Below are 16,005 nucleotides of genomic sequence, written 5' to 3'. Positions count from 1 at the left end.
TGTAACCGGGGATAGTCTCTGGCACACACCTCTCAAGATCATGGCTCCTATCCCACTAGCCTGCAACTGTACTTCATCTAGAGTCCCGAGTCAAAGAAAACAATCAACACCTTGGTCCCTAATTGCACATCTAGAAATCCCCTCAACCACTCCCCTGACAGGAAGGTGACTCTGAGTCAGCCTTTCCCAGAGGCAGGGAGGTGGGGGTGGGGGGAATGAAGGAAGAGTGCAGAAGAAGAAGGGGACGCTGAGAAAAGGAAGAGATCAAATAAATATGTTGAATATTGAATGAAGGGTAAGATTACAAAGTTCGACAATGTGTATCCCATGTCACGAAGTCCATTTGCACAGTGTACTGGAACATTTAGCTTTCTGGTTGCACTATGAATTCTGAGGAAAGAATTTTCCCTGGAGACCAGCTTTGCTGGCTCAGACAGTGAAGGCCTGAGCTTTAGATCTTTGACAGATGAAGCACAGTTCTCCGGGGAAAGAGCAGCTCCAAAGCCCTCCACATATGAAGACCAAAAGCAGAATAACACATTGCTACACCATCTCCTCTTAATTTAACGTGTTTGGAAACCTCTAAAAAAAAAAAAAAAAAAAAAAACCCCTGTAAGCCATTAGATCCTCTGAGGTTTACAAGACTGAAAATGTCCTGGTGCCTGAGTACACAAAGGGCTGGTGGTGGAACTATATCCTCCTTTAGAACGCATGGCCCTAATTTGGGAGGATCGTGTACATTGCTGCCCATCAGGCAGAATGGGCACATCTGACAGTGGGAGGTAGAGTAACCCAGCTAAGCCAAGCTTGGAGATGAGTAATGAGAGGCTGGATTGGAGAAAGTTGGAAGGGAAGGGCAAAGGTGGCAGCAGGCAGTTAAAGGAGGGTCTTAAAGGTCAGTTCAACAACTTTGGATTCAATTCTATAAGGTGCCTGTTATCAGACCTCTGGGAGCCATAAGACATTTTCCTTCAATTTAGAAAAAGTGCCCTCTCCAGGTGAAGGCTAGCTAAGCAGTCCCTACTGGCTCCCTTGGCAGGTGCCCTGGTACAGCGTACAGTCCACACAACAGTATATGGCGACCCTGGCTGGTTAAAAACTTAGAACAGAAGATGATGTGGCAAATGGAATTGTGAGAAAATTCCATTTAGGAAACTTAAGTAGGAGCCCCATATGATTCAAGAAAGGCTAATGATTTGTTTATCTATTACTATGTACAAACCATCCCAAGACTTTCCTGGTTTGAAACAACGATCATTATATTTGCTCATAAATCTGCAATTTAGCTGGGCTTCTGTTGGGTGTGCCAGTGGCACTTGTGTGGCTGCAATCAGTAGTGGGTTGTCTGGGTCTAGGCGCAAATGGGGAGCCTCTCCCTCTCCACATGATCTCTCCAGTGAGGTGGCTGGAATACTTAAATGGCTACTCAGGGCATCCAACAGTTCAAAGGTGGACACGGCCAAGCCTTCAGGCTGAAACTGGGAACTAGCGCCCTAGTTTTCCTACCCAATTCTATTGATTTAGTCAAATCACAGGACCAGCTCAGATTAAGGGGAGGGGACTACACAAGGGTGTGAGAATGGCTCACTGGGGCCACAGGTATAATAGACTGCCACAGCTCCTTAGGAAGCTAAGATGGCCATCCAGGTGGAAGTGGGGAGGACTTCATTGGAGAGCAGCCACTGAACAGATTTTTCTAAGAATAAGCTCCAAATTATTTGTAGTTGACTTTGAGAATACTATATATCCTAGTCAATTTATTTTTCTAAATGTATTCAGCAAAGATTAGTAGCAAGATAGATTATAGTACCCAAAATCGAGTTTCATAAATCATTGTAGGAATAGGTCTCATTTTCCGAAAATGTAAAAGGAAAGTGAATAATTATGAGTGGATTATATAATACTTTGGAAAGACAAATTCAGGAACTCAGCTTTATCCTCAATCATTTTAAATATACTGCAGCATTTTATTGGAACTTGTAGAAAAAAGATAGTCTTCTCATGAATGCTTATGCTTCTTTATCAAACATTTACATGACAATCAACAGAAAAATTGAGTGTGATTTTCCAAACCCAAGGTAGAAGGCTGAGACTGACGATACTTTTGGGGTTGGAATAAATGAAGTATCTGCTGTCCAGTATTTTTTTCACCTCCTGCACCTACCTCCTACCTACCTCTCTTCCCAGATCTTCCTCTCCCCTCCTATTTTTTTTCTTTTTTCTCTAATTTAAGGCTATTATATTAGAATATCAGTTTGGCTTCCATAACTCAGATAAGAATATACATATTTATTTTTCTCATGTAACAGTGCAGAGGAAGCTAATCCAGGGGAGATGTCTTTGCTCCACGTGAACACTCAGGGACCCAGGCTCCTTCCATGTCATTGCTCCCTCACTCCCTAAGTATGTTCCTCTTACCTGCATGGTCAAAAGTGACTCAGAAGGAAGTATCCTTGTTTCAGCCAATAGAAAAATGGGAAAGAAAAGGCTTTGCACATTCCTTTCACTTGTAATCACCTCCCATTGACCAGAATCTACTCACAAGGTACCCAGAGCTGCATGTGGAGCTAAGACATATGGTCTTTTGTGGGATGATCTTGTGTCCAGTTCCAACTTCTGTTGCTATAACAGTTCTGGGGTTGAGGGGAGGCAACTAGCAATCTCTGATAGATCGTTCAGTTTCATTTGTGGAGTTAGGAAAGAGAAGTTCCGGAAAGAAGATGAAGAAGACATTTTCTTCATCTGGACCTCGAGTAGTGACATTGAGGGAAAAACAACTTTTTAACTTTTCACAAGATCAAAGTCTTCCTATTTATCCCCTGACAGGGAACTAGTCTGGCTGCCTCCTCCGCAACAGTCCTCCAGAAGACACCTGGAGAGGGGCACAGCAGGACTTCTACCTCACGCTTCCTCACGTCTTCACCTCCTTGATCAATGGAGGGACACTGATTGATTTGTGGGGCTCAAAGTGTTGGGCCACCAGGCATTTGCTGATGGATTAGCCTTAGTGAGTCTTCCCTAGAATCAAGTGTCAGCAACACTGGGGCAGAGAGTGAAGCTGCTCTGATGGGGGCATTCAAGGTGGTGGTTTTTTACACAGGCAGCCTCGGCTATCTGCTTTCATCGATGAGAAATGGTGACTCTTCTTCAGGCAGCAGCAAGAACTCAGAACATATTTAGGTGAAACAATCCCTGCACATAGAGTGGCCATATATCCAGTTTGTCTACTACTTGTCTATGGCATAATTATGAATAGCACTCCAAAGAGATGATCTTGTAGCCTAGGGTGCTAGTGACACAGCCAGCCTGGTCTTATTTGCGTGCTTGGGCATACAGTATGCCCAGGGGTATAGTATGCCCAGGCATACAGCATGCCCAGGTGTACGGCATGCCCAGGTGTACAGTATCCCCAGGTGTATGGCGGGCCCAGATGTATGGCATGTCCAGGCGTATGGCATGCCCAGGTGTATGAAATGCCCATGTGTATGGAAAGACTAGGTGTATGGCATGCCCTGTGGCTGCAAGAATGGAGTGAGCTGCAGACCCTCAAGTCATCGAGAGGAAGCGAGAGGTCTCAGAACTGGGTCAATAGCACCGGGGTGCACTGGGAAAGGAGTGTTTGTTCAGAATTTAGTAACCTTCACTAAACCTGGTGAATTCACAGGTGACATCAGTGGGTGCGAAATGCTCAAAAAGAATCCTCATTTGTCTGATCAGCTTGTCTCTAGCAGAGCCAGAAAAGCATTGAATGCTTTCCTGCTGCCATGGTGTATAGAGTGAGAGGGGAAATCACCAAGAGGTGGAAGCAACCCAAATGCCCATCAACAGATGCATAGATAACCAAATGTGGTCTATACATGCCATGCAATAGCATCCAGCCTTAAAAGGGAAGGAAATTCTGACACACCCTACAACACGGATGAGCCTTGAAGACATGATGTGAAGTGAAATAAGACAGACACGAAAAGAGAAACACTGTATGATTCCACTTATATGAGGTGCCCAGAGTAATGAAATTCATGAAGATAGAAAGAATGGCGGTTGCCAAGGGCTGAGGGGAGGGGAAAATGGGAAGTTAGTGTTTGATGTGGACAGAGTTTCAGTTTGGGAAGATGAAAAGAGTTCTGGAGGCGGATGGTGGTGGCTGCACCATGTGAATGTACTTAATGCCACTGAATTGTACACTTAAAAATGGCTAAAATGATAAATTTAAAAACAAATAGATTCCCAAGGCCCTCTAGAGGAACTCCCGACTCTAGGAGATTGGAGAAGCTGGGAATTTTTCCTTAAAAGAAAAAAAAAAGCATCCCAGAGGATTATTACCATCAAGGAAGTTTAGGAAAGTATTGAAGTCCATGCTGATTTATAGGCACTCAAAAAACGGTCGCTCAATAATAGTTGCCATTGTTATGAATAATGTAAATGGTTTCGTCTGTAGACATTCCACTTGAGAATCACAGTAGTAATCATGGTTAATATTTGCAAGCACTGACTACATAAGCTGGGCTTTTACATGTGTCATCTCACTTAATCCTATCACTTTACCTGTCAGGTATGATTACTGTCCCCACCACAGAGATGGGGACATTTAGAAGCAGACATTTTTAAGTAACGTGCCCAGTATCCTAGATCTATGGTGTGATAGAGCCGAGGCGTGAATGCAGAAGCTGTGTCACTGGAAGCGGGTATCCTTGCTGCATTATGAGAAGCTCCACCAGGGCAGGAATCGTGGGTGCTCTTGCTCCCTGCTGTATCCACATTGCCTTTCTAGATATGTAGTAGGAGCTTCATAAATATGTGTTAAATGAGGTTCAACCTTTTTGTGGTCATAAAAATGGTTATCTGAATATTTGTCAAAGGAGATTCCACTACTTCCCAGCTTCTTTCATTTGTCTCTAACTTCAGAGGTTCTGAAAAGGCACCAGATGTGGAGTTAGAAGACCTGGGTTCTATTATCGGATCTGGCAATTATTGCTGTGTGACTTTGGCAAAGCCTTTGGTTTCTTCTTCAGTAAAATGCCCGTCATAGGCGAAGTGGCTCACACCTGTAATCCCAGCACTTTGGGAGGCTGAGGCAGGCACATCACTTGAGGTCGGGAGTTCAAGACCAGCCTGGCCAACATGGTGAAACCCTGTCTGTACTAAAAATACAAAAATTAGCCAGGCGTGGTGACACGGGCCTGTAATCCCAGCTACTCTAGAGGCTGAGGCAGGAGAATCTCTCGAACCTGGGAGGCAGAGATTGCAGTGAGCTGAGATTGCACCACTGCACTCCAGTCTAAGTGACCGAGCGAGACTCCATCTCAATAAACAAATAAATGCCCATCATAATAAACCCTGCCCTCTTCTGCCCCCTGTTGGTTGGGTTTTAAGGATTCTCGAGCCACACAAGCTATAGTGGTTGGTAGCTGAGCCCAGGGTTGAGGGCAGGATGGAATTGCCCTCCTGCACTCAGAAGGGCCGGGAGCTGTCCTGAGGAACACTGTGAAGGATTCACCAAGCAGATCAGAGCCCAGAGACCTGGAACAGTGCCGTGGAAAGTGTGGAATGATTCCAAACTGCATACCTCACTGGCGACCAAAGACATTTAAATTAAAATAAAACCACATTTAATACTTGTTAGACCAGACTTTGAGAAAAATAATACCTGGGGTTGCAAGGGTGGAGAAAGTTTCAGGGGAAAGTTACTCTAATAGGCTGTTAGTGGAGTGACAGCATCTATTGGAATAACTTTTGTTTGGGGTAGTTTGGAAATACATATCAAAATCCTTAAAATTGTGCATTCACTTTGATTTGGCTATTCCAATTCTAGTAATCTAGCCTGAAAAAAATTGTCTTTTTTTTTTTTTTTGAGACAGAGTCTCACTCTGTTGCCCAGGCTGGAGTACAGTGGCACAGTCTCGGCTCATTGCAGCCTCCACCTCCTGGGTTCAAGCAATTCTCCTGCCTCAGGCTCCCGAGTAGCTGGGATTACATGCATGTGCCACCACGCCTAACTAATTTTTTGTATTTTTAGTAGAGACTGGGTTTCACTATGTTGGCCAGGCTGGTCTCAAACTCCTGACCTCGTGATCCACCTACTTCAGCCTCGCAAAGTGCTGGAATTACAGGCCTGAACCACCACATCTGGCCTCATAAATTTTCTACAACTGAGAATTAGCTAAATAAATTACACTCATATAATGGAACACAGCAGTTACTAAAAATGATGTCTTAGAGCAATAATTAATAATGTAAAAAGATATTCACAGTGTAATAAGTGGGAAAAGTCCAATGTAAAACAGTATATACAATACATTCCCTTTTATGTGTCTGTATAATAAATATTTCATGTATTGCTTTTAAGTACACAAATGTGTTGTTTTGAAGTCATGTAGAAAAAGAATATTTAAATACGCAAATATCTTTAGTATATTAAGAGAAAAAGGAAGGTTGAAAAATATATAAATAGTAAATATGATATAACGTAAATGCTGAAAATATTATTTACATATATAAAGAATATATATCAGAAATATATATAACCAGAATATATGATTAGAAAATAAAGCATTGGGCTGGGCACAGAGGCTCATGCCTGTAATCCCAGCACTTTGGGAGGCCGAGGCAGGTGGATCACTTGAGGTCAGGAGTTTGAGACCACTCTGGCCAACATGGTGAAACCCAGTCTCTATCAAAAATACAAAAACTAGCCAGGCATCATGGTGCACACCTGTAATCCCAGCTACTCAGGAGGCTAAAGCAGGAGAATTGCTTGAACCCAGGAGGCAGAGGTTGTAGTGAACCAAGATTGTGCCACTGCACTCCAGCCTGGGCGACAGAACAAGAACTGTTTCAAAAAGAAAAAGAAAAGAAAAAAAAAAAGAAAAGAAAGCATGTATAAGCTTAAAAAAATGTTTTTAAACCATCATCTTGTTATAAAGTGCTAGCTCAGCTGTTTTGTGCTTGATTCCTGCCCACTACAAGTAGGTCTGACTGATACACCAAGCTAGAGCCCTATCAATTCCCCTGAAATAACCTGTGACCTGTCTAAAAATGGGATAGTAAATCCTTAGGGCCTTATGGATCTCTATTCTGATCATTTCTTTTCTTTAGTTTTGTTCTTGTTTCTGATTATCATGTTAGAAACAATTTTTAAAACACCCACCCACTGTTATTCTATCCTCACCAATTTTGTGGTGATCAGTTCACCGTCATCTAAACTCAAAGCAAGAGGCGGGCGCAGTGCATGCTGAAAACAATGGGGGAGAAAGGAGATGTTCTGATAGCATTAGAAAGATGGATTGATACTTGTGGTCTGTTTTGCCCACTGCTCTATCTCCCTAGCTTATCTGTTTTCTTTGATCTTCTCCAGAGAGCAAGCTAAGCCAAAGCCACACGTGGTGAATGATTAACCAGTGTACAAGGCAATCTGGAAACAGTTCCTCCCCTCCCCCAGGGACCCCAGCACTGCACATTGTTTTCACTCTTGTTATAGGTCAGTCAGGATGGGCTACTTTTGCTGTGACAACAAATAACTCCAAACTCTTATTGGCTTATTACACAGATTTCTTTCCCAATCATATTGCATATCTATTGCAGGTCAGCTGGGGGCTCTGCTTAGCCTCTTGGGACTAAGGCTGACCCAAGCTTCATCTCAACAGATTGATCATGGCAGGGGGAAGACAGCATGGTGAATCATGGATCATTCCTAAACCTTCCAAATGTAAATTACACATATCACTTCTGCCCACACTTTGTGGACCAAAGCAAGTCATATGGTCTCTTCAAATTTCAAAGTAGGTGGGGAAGTACAATCTTAGCATGTGCCTGGAGGAGAACCAGAATATTTGTGAACAGCCCTAAAAATGTCCGCGTATTATCACGGCTTGTGTATTCAAACCATTTCCCCCTTTCAGTTCAATGTCAGCTCACATGGGGCAGGAATAAAGTCTTCTACATAGTTAAATCCGCCCCTAACTCCTAACCCAATTCCTGACACACCGCAAGTACTATTTATTGAGTGCATGAAGGAACAATGTGTCCCACATAATTGAAACTGCCTTTGCAAAATTATAACTGAGAAAATTATGACAGTGAAAGATATCAGACTTAACTGACCCCATCTTGCTTCCAATCTCTAAACAGTCCTTGCTCATTCCTGGGCGTAGTCTGAACTAGCCTTGGGAAGGAATTTAGTTTATAGTTTAAAGCTAAACTGTCCCTGTAAAACAAATGAAAAGCTACCAGCCACCAAGTTAGAATAAGAGGGGCTGGAATTCTAAATATTACCAGCCATTATTCCGAAGGTTATAAGATTTGCAACTTCCCAACTTACTCTTGAAGGTAACATCACTATTGTGAACCTAGGATCCGCCTTTTGAGATGTCTTTTCCAGTTTTTGCATTTCTAACAACTGAATGGCCCCACCTGGACCTGCCAACCAGTTCTGTGGCCCCACCCAGGAACTGACTCAGCATAAGAGAACAGCTTTGACCTCCCTACAGTTTCATCCCTGGGCCAACCAATCAACACTCCGGATTCACTGGCCTGCCCACCAAATTATCCTTAAAAACCCTGATCCCCAAGTTTCTGGGGAGACTGATTTGAGTAATAATAAAACTCAGGTCTCCTCCACAGTCAGCTCTGTGTGAATTATTATTTCTCTATTGCAATTCCCCTGTCTTGATAAATCAGCTCTGTCTAGGCTGCGGACAAGGTGAACCCATTGGGCGGTTACATAATGAGGAGGCAAATGTAGGAATTTAGGTGCTTTGAGGTTGTGCTGTGTTGTTAGTTGTCAGCTTTACATCACTTTCATCTGCTTCTCACTGGATCTTCCTTTCCTAGAATCTCCTGCCTTTTACAGGTTGAGTTCAATTTTCCAATGAGAGAAACTTGCCTGAGCTTGGGAAGAGAGTGAAGAGAGGCAATTCTCCTCAGGTCATGGCGGCCACAGCATACAGAAGGTTCACAGTGGCTTCTAGGCTTCTTGTCAAGCACCAGGTTTGGTAGGAGTTTTTCCAGAGTTTCTTGAAAATTGAAAATTGCAGCAGTTTCCTGGCAAATGTTAGAGAACCACCCGCTTAGGTGTTCAGTCTGACCTTCCAGCTGTTTCCATGACCTTCCAGCTGGTTTCACTCCCCCAGCTCTTGTTCCTTCATAGAAACCCTAATTCTTATATTAAACTTCGTTGTCCCCATAACACACAGAGTGGCTTTAATGCAGGGTCTTCCTTTATTTTTTCTGAAAGTTAAACGAAATTTTTTTCCTTTTGGTCACACTCCAAAGAAACTTGTTACATTTACTCTGTAGGCAAGCCCTCTATGTAAGGTTTACTAGTGTGTTTCTTCTCAAGTCTTCACTGGAAAAAGGGCCTAAAGATCGTTTCAGAGCTCCAAAGGTGCAGTACCTGCTAGCAGTCTGCCTTGCTTCTCCATTCATTAACAGCCTCTCTGCTGGGCAAAAGTGCCAGTCTTATTTGTGACAAGTAAATTAGGAACAGGTATAGCTAGAGGTCGTAAATCTTTCAAACTTTGCAGGAAGATTGGCAAACGTGTCTATCCTGACCTATAATTGCATTATCTTCCCACTAAATTCTCAGCTCCCTGGTTTGCCCCTTTCAGCAAAGCATGTTATTTTCTTCATCTTGGAAGGAACCTGAGTGAAACTGCTACTTCGCATCAAATATTGATGCCTGGTTCAATCTAGGTTTTTAGGGCATAGATTGTGCTTGTCGATAGTGTATATTTTATCCCTACACTTTTAAACTCCCTTTGAGTGGAAAATGGCTGGCCCTTTCAATGCTGTAACTCAAAAAGCTGATGGAGAGAAGCCACACACCCCTCTAACAGTGCTGGGTGGATTAATCAATTGCTGAAAGTGAATATTAAAAAAACTCAAGAGTCAGCAGGATTCTCGGTGTTTGTGAAGAATCACTCAGTTCACTGTGGATGCCAGCACCAAGCTCCACCTCCCAGTGTCTGTGAATCAACATCTACAGCACCTAAGCTTATCCTTTCCATCAATGAACAAATATTTGCTGGGAGCTACTCTATGCTCATCACTGCCCTAGGCTCTGTGAGGGTTTTCCTCGAGCTGTTCCTTCTCCGTCTCCTTCATAGTTTTCTTTTCATCTATCAGGTCATTAAATAAATGCAATGAGGACGGCTAACTGAGCTCTTAACATGGTGACTGTTTTCTTTCATTTGGCTGACCACGCAAGTCTTCTTATTTCCACCAGGGGGCAGCACGTCCGCAGGATCAGCCCTGGTTCTGCTCCGTGTGAACAGCAAAGCAAGGATCATCCAGGCCATTACAATAACGTGTGTACCTAGATGGAGAGGAAGCCTGTCAGAATTAGCGAATGTGTGCAAATTTCATGTGCCGTGTGTGGCCGGGTGGATGTATATTCACATCTTAAAAGCTATGGCAAAGGCATTGTCACTATTTTGTTCAACATGCATTGAGCACCTGCCATATGCCAAAACTGATGCCACTTGCCTTAGTTTTTGTCTTTAATATGAATTTATTTATAATTAGCATTTTATATGAAGAGCAGTGCCAGTGAAATGCATTGAGGTGTATTTGCTTTGACACTTAAGTAAAATAAGCATTTCCCTCTAATCTGTTGACCGCCATTTAATTGGCTTATAAAGCACCTTTTCTATTAAGAATAACATTTTTAAATTAATTACATTCAGGCAAAACTCTAATGAGCTGGCGATGAGACACAAATGCAGGAGGGCATATTAAAGTTATTTCCTTGAAGTTAAAACATTCCAGAATTTACCTACAAATTTAAAAAGCATTACCTTCGGCTCCATTTGTTAAATTGTCCACATGCACCCAGGGTTCTGTGATGCTTTATTTGCATGCAGTGATGTATTTACAAATGGAAGGTGCCAGGCAAAAAGGAAGCCCCTCACCAGGTCCAAAATAAGAACTTCTGAGAGTGCTGCCTGTGTTGTCCTGGGCTGGGAAGTGGCTACCCAGGGACTGAGGGCCAGGGATGAGGGGAGTGAATTACCAAGGGGGATTCCTGCCCAAGACTGGGGGAGATGGTTGCCATTTCTTTTTGATGGACCAAGGCCAATGCCACGCCTTATTATTTCTGACAAATGAGGAATTCAGTAGTGGTCAAGGGCCAGGTGTCTGAGGAATTTTAAAAGATGAGAGAAGGGCCTGGTGTGGTGGCTCACGCCTATAATCCCAGCACTCTGGGATGCCAAGGTGGGTGGATTCTTTGAGCCAAGGAGTTCAAGACTAGTCTGTGTAACATGACGAAACCCTTCTCTACAGAAGAGAAATACAAAAAGACAGCTGGGCAGGTGGCAGACGCCTATAGTCCCAGCTACTTGGGAAGCTCAGGCAGGAGGATCACTTGAGCCAGGGAGAACAAGGCTAGAGTGAGCTGTGATAGCATCACTGCACTCCAGCCTGGGCCACAGAGCCAGACTGTGTCTTAAAAAAATAAAAATAAAAAATATGAGACAAGGGGGAAGAAATGGAAAGGGCCACAGAGAAGTTGTAGCCACATCTTGAAGGAATAACAACCGGCCTCAGTCTAGGCAATTTACTGACTCACTCAATCCTGGTGATAGCAACAAGGAGGTAGATATTAGTATGACCATCCCCAATTTTCAGAAGGGAAGTGGATTCACAGAAAAACTGTGTAACTTGTCCATAGCACACAGCTAGTAAGGGAGCTGGATGTGAATTCAGACAGGCAGCTCAGGGTCTCTTATTATCCTCTCTACTACCCTGCTTTTCTGTGTGTGAACCACAAGGAAGACTGGCTTATCAGTCAGTGAAAACTGACTCAGTGAAAACTTCATGAAAATAATTATGAGGCAAACACTGCAAAGTGTTACCTTCCATGAAATCCAGGTGGTGGGGGTCTTGGGTGTTTGATATATAACTTCCTCAAATTTTGAAATATGCTAATAATTTAAATAATTTATATGCCGATAAGACAGTGTAATATAAAATTTACATTTTTAAAAAACCATACATATTGAAAGCATTACACTAAGTGAAATAAGCCAGGCACAAAAGAACAAATGCTGTATTATTTCAGTCATTCTAGGTACCTATGTCAGAGGCATATGAACCAGAGCAATTCCATCTTGAATAGGGACTGGGTAAAATGAGGCTGAGACCTAATGGGCTGCATTCCCAGACAGTTAGTCATTCTAACTCACAGGAAGAGACAGGAGGTTGGCACAGGATACAGGTCATAAAGACCTTGCTGATAAAACAGCTTGCAGTAAAGAAGCCAGCCAAAACCTACCAAAACCAAGATGGCAACAAGAGTCACCTCTGGTCGTCCTCACTGCTACACTCCCAGCAGCAGCAAGAGAGGTTACAAATGCCATGGCAACGTCAGGAAGTTACCCTATATGGTCTAAAAAGGGGGGGCATAAAAAATCCACCCCTTGTTTAGCACATCATCAAGAAATCACCATAAAAATGGGCAATTAGCAGACCTTGGGGCTGCTCTGCCTGTGGAGTAGCCATTCTTTATTTCTTTACTTTCTTAATAAGCTTGCATTCATTTTACTCTATGAACTTGCACTGAATTCTCGCTTGTGTGAGATCCAAGAACCTTCTCTTGGGGTCTGGATTGAGACTCCATTCCGGTAATATCTTTCTGTTGAACCATGCAAGGGCAACACTGAGGAGAACCCTTACCCAAAGGAAATAGACTACAGCACTGATTGGCCAACTTTGGGTAAGTGGGGTGCATATACCTGGGTAAAGGATGGGACTGGGTTACAGGCCCAACTTAAGAAAGTTAGAGTCTCTCCCAAGACAAGTGGGCTAAAGGCCCCACTCAATAAAAGGTAAGGACGCTTGACTGAACATGGGTTTGAGGCTCAACATAGGAAAGTTGGAGTCCTTCCTAAGATTTAGGGGGTTAGAGGCCCCTCTCAGTGAAGTCCCTCTCAGCTAAGAATGGATTTGGCACTATGGGATGTTAACTGCTATTCTCTTTGAATTAATCTGCCTTGCACTCTTTGCCGATGTCGGGATTCACTCAGAATGGTGGCAGAAATATTAAAGGTAAATATTAGGGAAAGTTATAGGGAATAGTCACAAACCTTTTGGAAGGCCGAAAGATTACACAGCTTGCAATAATTGAACAGACTGAAGGCAGCTGGTTCTTACCTTGGAGTATTAGGTCATAGGGTAAATACTAGGGACAACAGAGGCTTCCCAGTTAAGTCTGCTTACCCTACCTCCATTAACTAATCTTTGAGCTAGATGGCCCTCTCAGGTGGCGGTTGACCAGGGATATTGCCCCCAATGGTATTTACTTTAAACCGGGGTAACTGAGCTTTAATCATTCCTAGAACTACTCTCTTAACCATGTTAATTATCCGCAAGTGTGTTTACTCAAAGCTTCTGTTAATTGTATACCAAATAAATGCTTGGACAAGCAGCAGTGACAAACCTTTCTTGGTGTGCAGGCAGTCGGACACTCAGCTAGACAGGCAAAACAGAATATCTGTGTGTCAGTGTACATTTTATTCATCCATCGTTTGGGTCACGGTCTGCAGGCAGACCCCTGCAGCTAATGCCCTCAAGTGTGAGGAGCAATACTTCATGCTGGCAGCTGGGGATGACAGAATTAGGCATGTATAGGATCGTGGGACTTAGGGAGCTTTTTCCTCCCTAAAAAAGGAAACTTGAGAGCTGATGGGATGGCTGGAAAAGATCCCTTCATGACTAACAAGGGACCGCCTGAAATTTTGATTCAGTGTCGGCTGCAATGGGCATGTCTTTCTCTGGCCTCCCTGAGTACCTTGCCTTCCCCACCCTGCCACAGACAATGCTTTTCTCCCTTCCCTTTCCTTTCTTTCTCTGTGCAAACCAGTTGAACCCATGATAAAAATCATTGTTTATCTCCTCTGTAAAGTTTTGATTAATAGAAAAAAGGATTTGTGAGCCTAGTCTTAAGCTGTAGTGAATCTGGTGTGCTCTGTGTGTCTTTCTGTATTGTTCCCTCATAAAGAGGGGTACCTTAGGATAGAACATGACCTTAGAACCCATAAGCCTACTGTTCAAGATGGCCTAGCAAACTGGTCAGTTATAAACTTTGCTGCAGATGCCTGAAAAAAAAAAAAAAAAAACTGGATGGGGTTTCCCTCCTGTCTTCTATATCCTTGGGAACCATGTGGCCTTGCTTTCTCTTTTCACAATGGCAGCCCAGGTTCAGGGTTCAATTCCTGGCTTATGGAATGAGTCCTTTATCTTCTGTATGTCTGTGTATTTACATGTGCTGTGCATGTGATATGAAAGAGCTTTGATTAATTGGTTTAAAAATAAGTGCTTAAATCAAATATTTTGTCAGAAAAGAAAAAAGTGTAATGCCTTTTAGTTCACATGACTTTAGTAATTTTGGGGTAATAAAAACAGCTTTAAAGATTATTGGTAAAACAAAGACATTTGGTCTAAATTATGCAGGTTAGATATTAAGTTTGCTAAATGCTTTAAGGTCATAAACTGCTTCTTTGACTTTTAAAAATTGTTCAATTTATTTTGGAGCATTAGAGTCTAGATGCGGCCATGTGAAATTAGCCATGCCCCCTATCTATGCAAAGAAGGTTGTAAAGAAAAGAGATTTTATATAAGAAAGGATTTCATATGGTAAATTTTTGTCCTAATGTAAAATGACTGGTTGTTTAAAAAGAGGGATGCTTAGGACAAGTCAGAAAGTCCAAGCAGGTTGTAGATGGTCTGTGTACATTGTAAAAGAATTTATAAAGGGAATTTATGCAAGAATGTACAATTTAAAGGTGATTAGGCCTCCCAAATGCTTCAAAAAAATGCCACTATGACTCTTAAATGTACAGCTTGCCTGCTTTACAGCTAGGTAAGACCTGGGACACATGGAGTTAGACAACGGAAAGAATCAGACCTTATCTGCACTTCTAACTGGGTCCTAGGCTCCACACTAGTACATAATTAAAACCCTGAACTTACCAAGGTTTTCACCAAAAGTAAAAGTCACTAAGAGTTAACATTGTAACATGTAGTTAAGACTACTAAAGAAAGAGTTCTATGTGTAAGGCATGAAAGGAAAGTGAAATGTGTTTCTGGTTAAAAAATGAAAAAGTCCAAGGGAAATGTGGAATTTTTTTTTTTTGTTTTTTTTTTTTTATTTTATCAATTTTTTCTGCCCTAGTTGATTACGAGGTTAAAAGAGGTTTTTTGTTTTATAGTAGGCAGATATTTAAGCTTTGAATGTATTAGAACCGCAGAAGGTTGGAGAAGGTTTGTGTAAAATGTAATTGTAAAAAAGGTATATTTCCATTGTGCGAAACATTATTAAAATTAGCTAAGAGGTAAAGGGGCAATCAGTTTCGTCCTATAAATTAAGACACATTAAAGTAATCTTTTGACCTTTTTGCTTATAAAACGTTACTATGGATCCTTTGCTTTTGGGGGTTTTTTTCAGATCAAGAAACCCAAGGTATCTTTACAGCTTTTGACAATTACACTAACTTATATCTTTGTGAACAAAATTTTTCGATAGCAGGTTATTTATGTTTCCTCCTCACCTTGATTCGCTTCCTAGATATTTGGAAGGCTACTTTTGGTGAGTATCTTTTTAACTGTTATGGCAATGACCATTGCAGTAAGAATTCAGTTTTTCCGTTTTTCATGTTACTGAGTAAGGGTCAGCAGTTGATATAAACTGGTTATTTTACCAAAGGTCTTTGACGTTGATATGTGTTGTGTTTTTGCTTTCTTCTAAGGAATTTAAACGTTGGATCTCCTATAGATCCAAAATAAAGAGGGGGGGGGGCTGGTTCCCCCCTTGGGAAGAACTGGCCGCGCACCACCTTTGGTCTTGACAACATCAGGTGAACAGGGTTCCCTGTACCCTTTGGACGGTAAAGTTTTGAAAGAGAATTTCTTTCACTTTTCTAACAGACCTAGTTGATGGAAACCCTTTCCCACTCCCCCGCCCCCCGCCGCCCAGAGGTGATCTTGGGAAAGTGATGGCCTAGGAGCCCC

This window comes from Rhinopithecus bieti, unplaced genomic scaffold, assembly GCF_001698545.2.
Source record: "Rhinopithecus bieti isolate Rb0 unplaced genomic scaffold, ASM169854v2 scaffold_7398, whole genome shotgun sequence".
Classification (NCBI taxonomy): domain Eukaryota; kingdom Metazoa; phylum Chordata; class Mammalia; order Primates; family Cercopithecidae; genus Rhinopithecus; species Rhinopithecus bieti.
Note: the sequence above shows the minus strand (reverse complement) of the source record.